The sequence below is a fragment of the Dendrobates tinctorius genome, unplaced genomic scaffold (genome assembly GCF_039654945.1).
Source record: "Dendrobates tinctorius isolate UK_male_01 unplaced genomic scaffold, ASM3965494v1 ptg000204l, whole genome shotgun sequence".
In the NCBI taxonomy this organism is placed as follows: Eukaryota; Metazoa; Chordata; class Amphibia; order Anura; family Dendrobatidae; genus Dendrobates; species Dendrobates tinctorius.
Genome location: NW_027361871.1, coordinates 1,056,498 through 1,064,786, shown reverse-complemented (window position 1 = coordinate 1,064,786; position 8,289 = coordinate 1,056,498).

The following is an 8,289-nucleotide window of genomic DNA, read 5'->3' as shown; positions in this document are numbered from 1 at the left end:
TGCAGAGATGTCACAAAATTTCAGCCCTCTACGGCTTTTCGAAAAAAAGTTATTGCAATTTTAAAACGGAATAGGTACAATTGTACCTACTCAGCCGGACGAAGGTTAATGCGGCCCGAACCGCTACACGCACAGACTCCGCTGAGGTGTCGTTACGAAGCCAGCGTCCACGAGTGGTGTGCTAAGTATTTTTTGTGTCAATCGGATTTGTAGTTTTTGCGCAATTTGCGTTTGAAAAAAAATGTTCCCATCATTGGAATGCACTGTCTCAATGCATTTCAATGGGAAATTGTTGGCACAGGGAAAACATGCCCTGAGGCGATTCAAATGGCAGTTAAGCTCATTGATATGCGCAGGCACACCCAGTTACTATGCCAACACCTACAAACTTCACATGACCCCAGCAGGACACAGTTTCTGCCAGATTATTTCAGCTCTTAAAACGAAACCCACAGCACGAATGCAAATCTAGCTTCATCGCATGACGCATGCCCCTGAGAGAGAATGTGCGCCAAAGTGTATTTAGAAGCCAGTGAGCCAAACTGGCTCTTAAAGGGCCGACGTGCCAAAGTGATTCAAAAAGGGTTGGCGCACCGAAATGAGTCTTAAAGGGCTGGTGCACCAAATCGAAAGCTGAGTGACCCCAGGCTCCAAATCGGAGGCTGATTGACCCCGGCCTCCAAATCGGAGGCTAAGACACCCAGGCCTCAAAATCAGAGGCTGATCGACATAGGCCTACAAATCGGAGGCTGAGCCACCCTGGCCTCCAAATCGGACCCAGAGTGGCCCCGCCCACCAAATCGGACCCAGAGTGGCCCCGCCCACCAAATCGGCCCTTGAGGAGCCCCGCCCACCAAACCAGACCCTGAGGGGCCCCACCCACCAATTCGGACCCTGAGGAGCCCGCCCACCAATTTGGACCCTGGGGGGCCCTGCCCACCAAATCAGACCCAGAGTGGCCCTGCCCATCAAATCAGGCCCAGAGTGGCCCCGCCCACCAAATCGGACCCTAAGGGGCCCCACCCACAAAATCGGACCCAAAGTGGCTCCGTCCACCAAATCGGATCCAGAGTGGCCCCGCCCACCAAATTGGACCCCGAGGGGACCCACCCACCAAATCGGACCCTGAGGGGCCCCGCCCACCAAATCAGGCCAAGAATGGCCCCACCCACCAGATTGGACCTAAGGGGCCCCACCCCCAAAATTGGACCCAGAGTGGCTCCGCCCACCAAATCAGACCCTGAGGGGCCCCGCCCACCAAATCAGACCCAGAGTGAACCCGCCCACCAAATTGGACCCTGACGGGCCCCGCCCACCAAATCGGACCCTGAGGGGCCCCGCCCACCAAATCAGACCCTGAGGGGCCCGCCCACCAAATCGGACCCTGAGGGATCCCAGCCACCAATTCAAGCCCTGAGGAGCCCAGGCCACCGAATCAGATCCTGAGGGGCTCCACCCACCAAATCAGACCCTGAGGCCAAAGTGGCCCCTGAGAGGCACCCACAGTTAAAACGGACACTGAGTTGAAAGTCTTGCAGGGGCAGCAGGCAAGTCTCAATTAAAGGGGCAGCCCGGGCACCATTTCAAAGCACTATCTACTTCCTTCAGGAAATACACATATAGTTATAATATATTATTCCTTTAATAAAATCATTATATATGAAATTTATAAACCCCTCTTTTCAGTAATTTTATTATACACAATTTTTTTGTGATCACTGTATCTCGAACACTAGGTGCACCTGCACAGTTTAGGCATTGGTGTTCGCTTCCATGAGTGCTCCACACTTAGACCTCTTGCATGTCAGCTTGGAGTCTAAGGGAGCGCATCATTGGGAAGTGATTCATACATCAGTGCAGATCTAGGCATGCGCCATAAGAGGTGCTTTGTGATGTCACATAGTTCAAGCCTTCATTACCTTATGATGCTCTCTGATTGGTTCCTGGGTATATTTAAACACACAAGGCCCACCACATAGACACGCCCCAGGAAGAAGCTAGTGCTTAACACGTGTTGGGGTGAAGGAGGTCGCATCATTCACTTTCACCAAAGACCTGGCATCAGCGTTTTCATATGTATTACCCTTTTTTACCTTTATTTTGAACCTTTGTGGATTTATGCAGCAATCCTCTAGTACTTTCTCAGCCGTGATATTATTTAATCGTGCTGACATTGAGGTCATTTACTTTTACCTGCAGCTTATATCAGACTGGGTTACCTTCATTCAGGTGAAATTTAATGTGAGTCTCTATTACATTCAGAGTGAGTTGCCTGTAGTGTTGTCACAGATTATTTCCACACAAAAATTTTTTTTTTGAACCTTTGAGGTTCTATGCAGCAATTCTCTAGCACTTTTTCAGCTGTGATACTATTCAATCTTGATGATATTGAGGTAATTTATTTTAACCTGCAGCATATATCAGATTGGGCCACGACCATTCAGGTGCAATTTAATGTGGGTTTCTAGTACACTTTATTTTTGTATTTTTTTTTCTGTCACGATATATTCAGTTATTTTGACACTGAGGTTATTTAATTAAGTTACATATATCGGGCCTGATTTAAATTCAATATATTTTTTAATACTGTGGTGTGAATATTCTCTACATTTATAGAGATATTATACTCTTGTTGGAAATTATTTATAATTACTTATGTGCAAGGATTCACATTTGTCTGTGTGACTATAATAACTAATGGCATGAATGTTTTGAGCGCCTCCTGCTGGGCATTTTTGTAATTTTATAATTTTTTTAACCCTAGAACGCATACCTGGGGCCTCGCAGGCCCGCCCTGTTAATTGTTCTCTATTTTCTGCAAGATTACTTTAGTTAGAATTTTGAAACTCTAGGTATTCCTCAGGTATATAGTTGTTTGTCTTTTCCAGTTGTTCATTTATTTTTATGTTACAGGCATTTCGGTATAACAACTCTTTTTTGTGAATACCCCATATTCACATACCTGGGGCCTTTTAGGCCCGTACTAGGTTTACATGTGATCCTAAGTCTTTTTGTCTTCACTGTTGCTGGGGAAGACTTTGACTCAGTCTTTATGACTCTGCTGTTGCTATGAAGAGTGTGAATTCTGCCTGACTACATGGTCATGTGATCTTGGGAAGGAGGCTCCCTCACAACGTCATGCGTCTCTGACATCATCATAGGTCCTGAATACTGTTCATTGTGTGCTACTTGCTGAAGAGACTTTGGAGGAAGGAGTCAGCTTTGTTTCTTGAAAAGGAAACGTTCTGAGTTCCAAAAATCCAAAAGCTTCTACTGCACCTAAAAGAAAGTGGTGACCTGCTGAAGGTGAGAGGAGGGGTCTGCACTTTACCCTTAGCACACACACTAACCAAGAGTGTACAACCCTGATTGTAATTTTTTTTTTTCATTTTAGTTTACTGACTTCTAAGGTTACAATGGCACAGTCTACATCCAGGGGTTTGACTGACCAAGAAATCGAAGCAATCATTTTTGATAGTGATGAAGACAGTGAACTTTCTTTGTCTGATGAAGAGTACATGCCACCAGCTAATGTCTCTACTTCATCGTCCAGTGATTCTTCAGATGATGAAGAAGTAATGGATCCAGCAGAACGTACAAATAGAACATCCAAAACTAATGTTTTTTGGAACAGTACTGCTGAGGTTCTTGGACAAACCCCATCACATAATATTGTAAGAGTTGCTCAAGGAACTGTAGGAATTCCACAATTCTTGTCCAAAAGAGATATGTTCTGTAAATTTTTTTCAGATGATATTGTAGATGAGGTAGTTTTGTGTACTAACTTAGAAGGAAAACGTATCGCTTCAGGAAGAAAAAAACATGGAAAAATATAACAAAAGAGGAACTGTATGCTTATATTGGCCTTACTCTTCTGGCAGGGAGTACAAAATCATACGATGTTCCTATCAGAGAACTCTTTATGAACCCTTTTTCAGATCCACATTACAAAGCTACAATGTCAGTCAATAGATTTGAGGATATTCGGAGAAGCCTTCGTTTTGATGACGAGAGAACTCGTCCTGTCAGGTTGGAAACCGATAAATTAGCCCCCATTAGCTACATCTGGAATCTTTTTTATGAAGAACTGTACTAAGCATTACCATTCTAGTGACAATGTGACAGTGGATGAGCAACTTCTTGCATTTAGGGGACGTTGCAATTTCATTCAGTATATGCCCAGCAAACCTGCTAAATATGGTATTAAAATTTTCTGGATGTCTGATTCTACGAGCTATTATGGAATGAATGGTCTGATTTACTGTGGCAAAGATGTTGACGCTCCAGTCCAGAAAGACCTTTGTTCTGACGTAGTAAAAACACTTGCGAAACCAATTTTCTATTCTGGAAAAAATATAACAATGGACAACTAATTCACCAATCTTGATCTGGGCAATTTTTTGCTTCAGAAACAACTTACACTTGTTGGTACAATAAAACAAAACCACAGAGAAATTCCTCCAATCATGAAGCACAATCAACATCGACAACTTTATGATAGTGTATTTGGTTTCTGCAATCAAGCGACAATGGTGTCTTCTAAAGCTAAGAAAGAAAAATCTGTGATATTACTGAGTACAATGCACCGTGATGGAAGTATAGACACCAATAACAGGAAACAGAAACCCGAAATCATCTTGCATTATAATAAAACCAAAGGAGGAGTGGACAAGATGGACAAAATGATTGGAGAGTATACGTGCAAGAGGCAGACAAAACGTTGGCCTGTAGTTCTTTTTTATAATATGCTAGATGAGTCAGCCCTCAACACCTACTGTATATTGTTTATAGTGAGACTCATCCAGAATTCCATGCCAACAGAAAGGACAAGAGACGTCTATACTTGACAGAACTTTGCTATGAACTTTTAATGCCTAACATGATGGAGAGAAGCAGAACAAAATGCTTACAAAGGCAAACAACAGAAGCTATGATCCGATGTGGTATACGTTTTCAGGAACATCCAGAGCCAAGAGATAAAAAAAGAAAGCGATGTTATATTTGTCCAGCAAAGAAGGACAGGAAATCCGAGCGTGTCTGTACTACTTTTGGACAAAATGTCTGCAAGGAGCATTCTTCTGAACAGATAACGTGTGAAAGTTGTTGCGGTCATTAGTAAAGTAGAAAAGGAACCTTTGAAAAGAGATATTCCTGCAGCATGTTTACTGCAACTTTTATATAAAAAACTTTTAGACAAAAAAACATAAACAGTTATATCGAATGCGTATATTGGGCGTTTTAAGCCTGTTCAGTTACTCTTTTGTTTTTTTTGCACATAGTAATGTTTTGAATTATTCACATCTTAGGCTGTGTTCCCACTGGCGCTGGGGTCTGCCAGGAGGTGATCCGTAATGGATCTGATCTCTTGGTAACTCCAGTTAAGGCTGCTGGAATGCCGGGATTCCGCCAGCCTTAGCTGGGGTCACCAGAAGGTCAGATCCATTACAGATCTCCTCCTGGCAGACACCAGCGCTAGTGGGAATGCATCCTAAACTTTGAAAATTATTTTTATTTGCGTTATTCCATGTTATTTGCACACGGGCCTAAAAGGCCCCAGGTATGTGAAAGTGTAGATTTTTATGGTCATGCGTTCTAGGGTTAATGTTTTTTCAATAAAATTTGATATTTTATTCTCATACTGGATCTCTTCATGATTTTTGGTGCCGTTATGGTATATTGGCCCGAAAATGCTTGTTTCTGATATTTTGAAGTGCCAGAATATATTTGGCATTTGGACTAATTTCAGGTATATTTTTTAGTAAAATGTTAATTGTTCTTTTAGTCTACATGTCTCCGAATTTCCAAGCAATAAAATTTGTTTTTTCTGAAAAGGAGAAATGGTCAAAATAACAAAAAAAATTGCAAAGAAAACAAGTTCATAATCATTTAGAAACAACAATACTAATGTTTTAACTCAGGAATAGTTCAGAAATCAATATTTTGGGGAATAACCATGATTTTTAAAAACAGCTTTCATGCATCTTGGCATGCTTGCCACCAGTCTTTTACACTGCTTCTGCCTCAAAAATTTAAGCAGTTCTTTGTTTGATGGCTTGCGGCTATCCATCATCCTCTTCATTACATTCCGGAGGTTTTCAATTGTGTTCAGGTCAGGAGAATGGGCTACCCATGACAGGGTTTTGATGTGGTGGTCTCTAAATTTTTTACAGAGTTGTATATTCTGAGTTTTTGTGTTTGGCTGCTGTCACACACTAAAAGATGTTTTTTTTTGCAAGAAGCAGTTTTTGCGTCGCCATATTTTGAGAGCTATAATTTTTCCATATTTTATATCACAGAGATATGTGAGGGCTTTTTTTTGAGGGACTAGCTGCCTTTTTTATTGTTGTTATTTTTGGGTGCATGACATTTTTTGATTGCTTTCTATTCTGATATTTATGGAGGCAGAATGAACAAAAACCAGCAATTCAGGAATTTTTTGTTTTTTTCTCTGTTCTTCGTGTGGTAAAATTCATACGGCAGTTTTATTCTTCGGGTCAGTACGATTAAAGCGATGTCTCATTTACATTTTTTTTAATGTTTTGGCGCTTTTACACAAAAACTTTTACTGACAAAAGAAATATTTTTGCATTGCTTTATTCTGCGAGCTATAACTTTTTTATTTCTCCGCTGATGGAGCTGTATGGTGGCTTGTTTTTCGTGGGACAAAATGGCATTTTCAGTGATACTATTTTTATTTACATTTGTCTTTTATATCACATTTAATTCCACTTTTTCCAAGCAGTATGATGATAAAGCATAGTTTACCACTTTTTTGTGTTTTTTTTTTCGGTGTTCACAAAGGGCTTAATTAGCATGACACTTCTATAGATCGGATTGTTCTAAATGTGGCAATATCAAACATGTGTACTTTTTTGTTTAATTTTTTACATAAAAATTTGTATTTATTACTGAATTTTTAATTATTATTATTTTGTAATTTTTTTTACCTTTTTTACCTAGTCCCTTTATGGGACTTTCATTTTATTTTTTTACTTTGATTGAAGGTATAATGCATTGCATGGTCTCAGCAGCTTTCTGTAGCTTGGTGACCAGGGGTTCGTCATCACAACCCCGTGTCACCATGGCATCAATAGGGCCCCCGTGATGACGTTGCGGGGACACCAATCTGAAGGCAGAGGGAGCTCTCATCCCTCTGTCTCCCTCCTGAATGCTGCAATTGTGCATGATCGCAGCATTTAGGAGGTTAACAGCCAGGCTCGGCGCTAACATGGCTCCTGGCTGTTGGTGCAGACACTCAGCCACAGGCAGAGCTGAGCTGCTGCACTGATCGGGTGGGAAGTGCTGATATTTAAGCATCTTCTACGCGATCATGCTGTGATCGGTCAGTCAGATTGACTGACCGACCATTGACTGACCAATCAGCAATCTGGGTGCGGGGACTGGCAGCACAGTTTAAATGCATGATAGACAAAGTCTGTCCTGGTGCGGGAACTGACACCCGTCCATGACGGACTGTGTCAATGGACGTTAAGGGATTTCTAATTCTATACTTTATATACTTTACTGCTCAGAAAGGTTGGTCTCCTAGCCAAGAAATGCACACTTGGAAGTGCTGCACTTTAGCTGGCTGGATCACTTGATCCACCTAGCTTCAGTCCCTCTACGCTTCTCCTCGCGCTGGGAGCTGGTATCCAAGGTACTAAGTGATGCGCGCGCTTAGTTACCCGATATTTACCTTGGATACCAGCATCCCCGCTGCTCCTGATTGCTGGTGAGTCTGACTGACTGTTTAAGAGGAAGGTATCGCACGCCCTAAGCACAGTGCCCGCAAATCTGACCCCAGTTCACCTAAGCCAGGCATCCGCCACCAAGGAAGAAGGAAAAAGTGTAGGCTGTGGCAGTGAGTAAGCAGGTGTTAATGCCAGGGAAAAGGAGCAGCGTGACGCCGGCGAAACAATAACTATAAAGATATAATTATTTCAAAACGGGCATTAGTTGTAGTTCTAGACAAATTTAATTTCATGAAACCAGATAAAACAAAGAAAAAGATTATACAGCACTGCTGATACAGAATTGAATAAAAAGGTTTCATTTGTGAAACAATTTGCCTTGACGAGGTTATTCCATAAATCATTGTTGGGTATGTGATGAGCAGTAAACACTGCGGGTTGGATACTGCATACTTGAGAAGCATCCAACCTGCAGAGTTCAGATGTTACATCTTAGTGGATGGGATTTCAAGAAATCCCATGCCCACTATGTGTGCACAGATGCCAGCGGCTCACCAGCGGAGACAGACATGTGGAGCGTCTTTCCAGACCGCAGCAT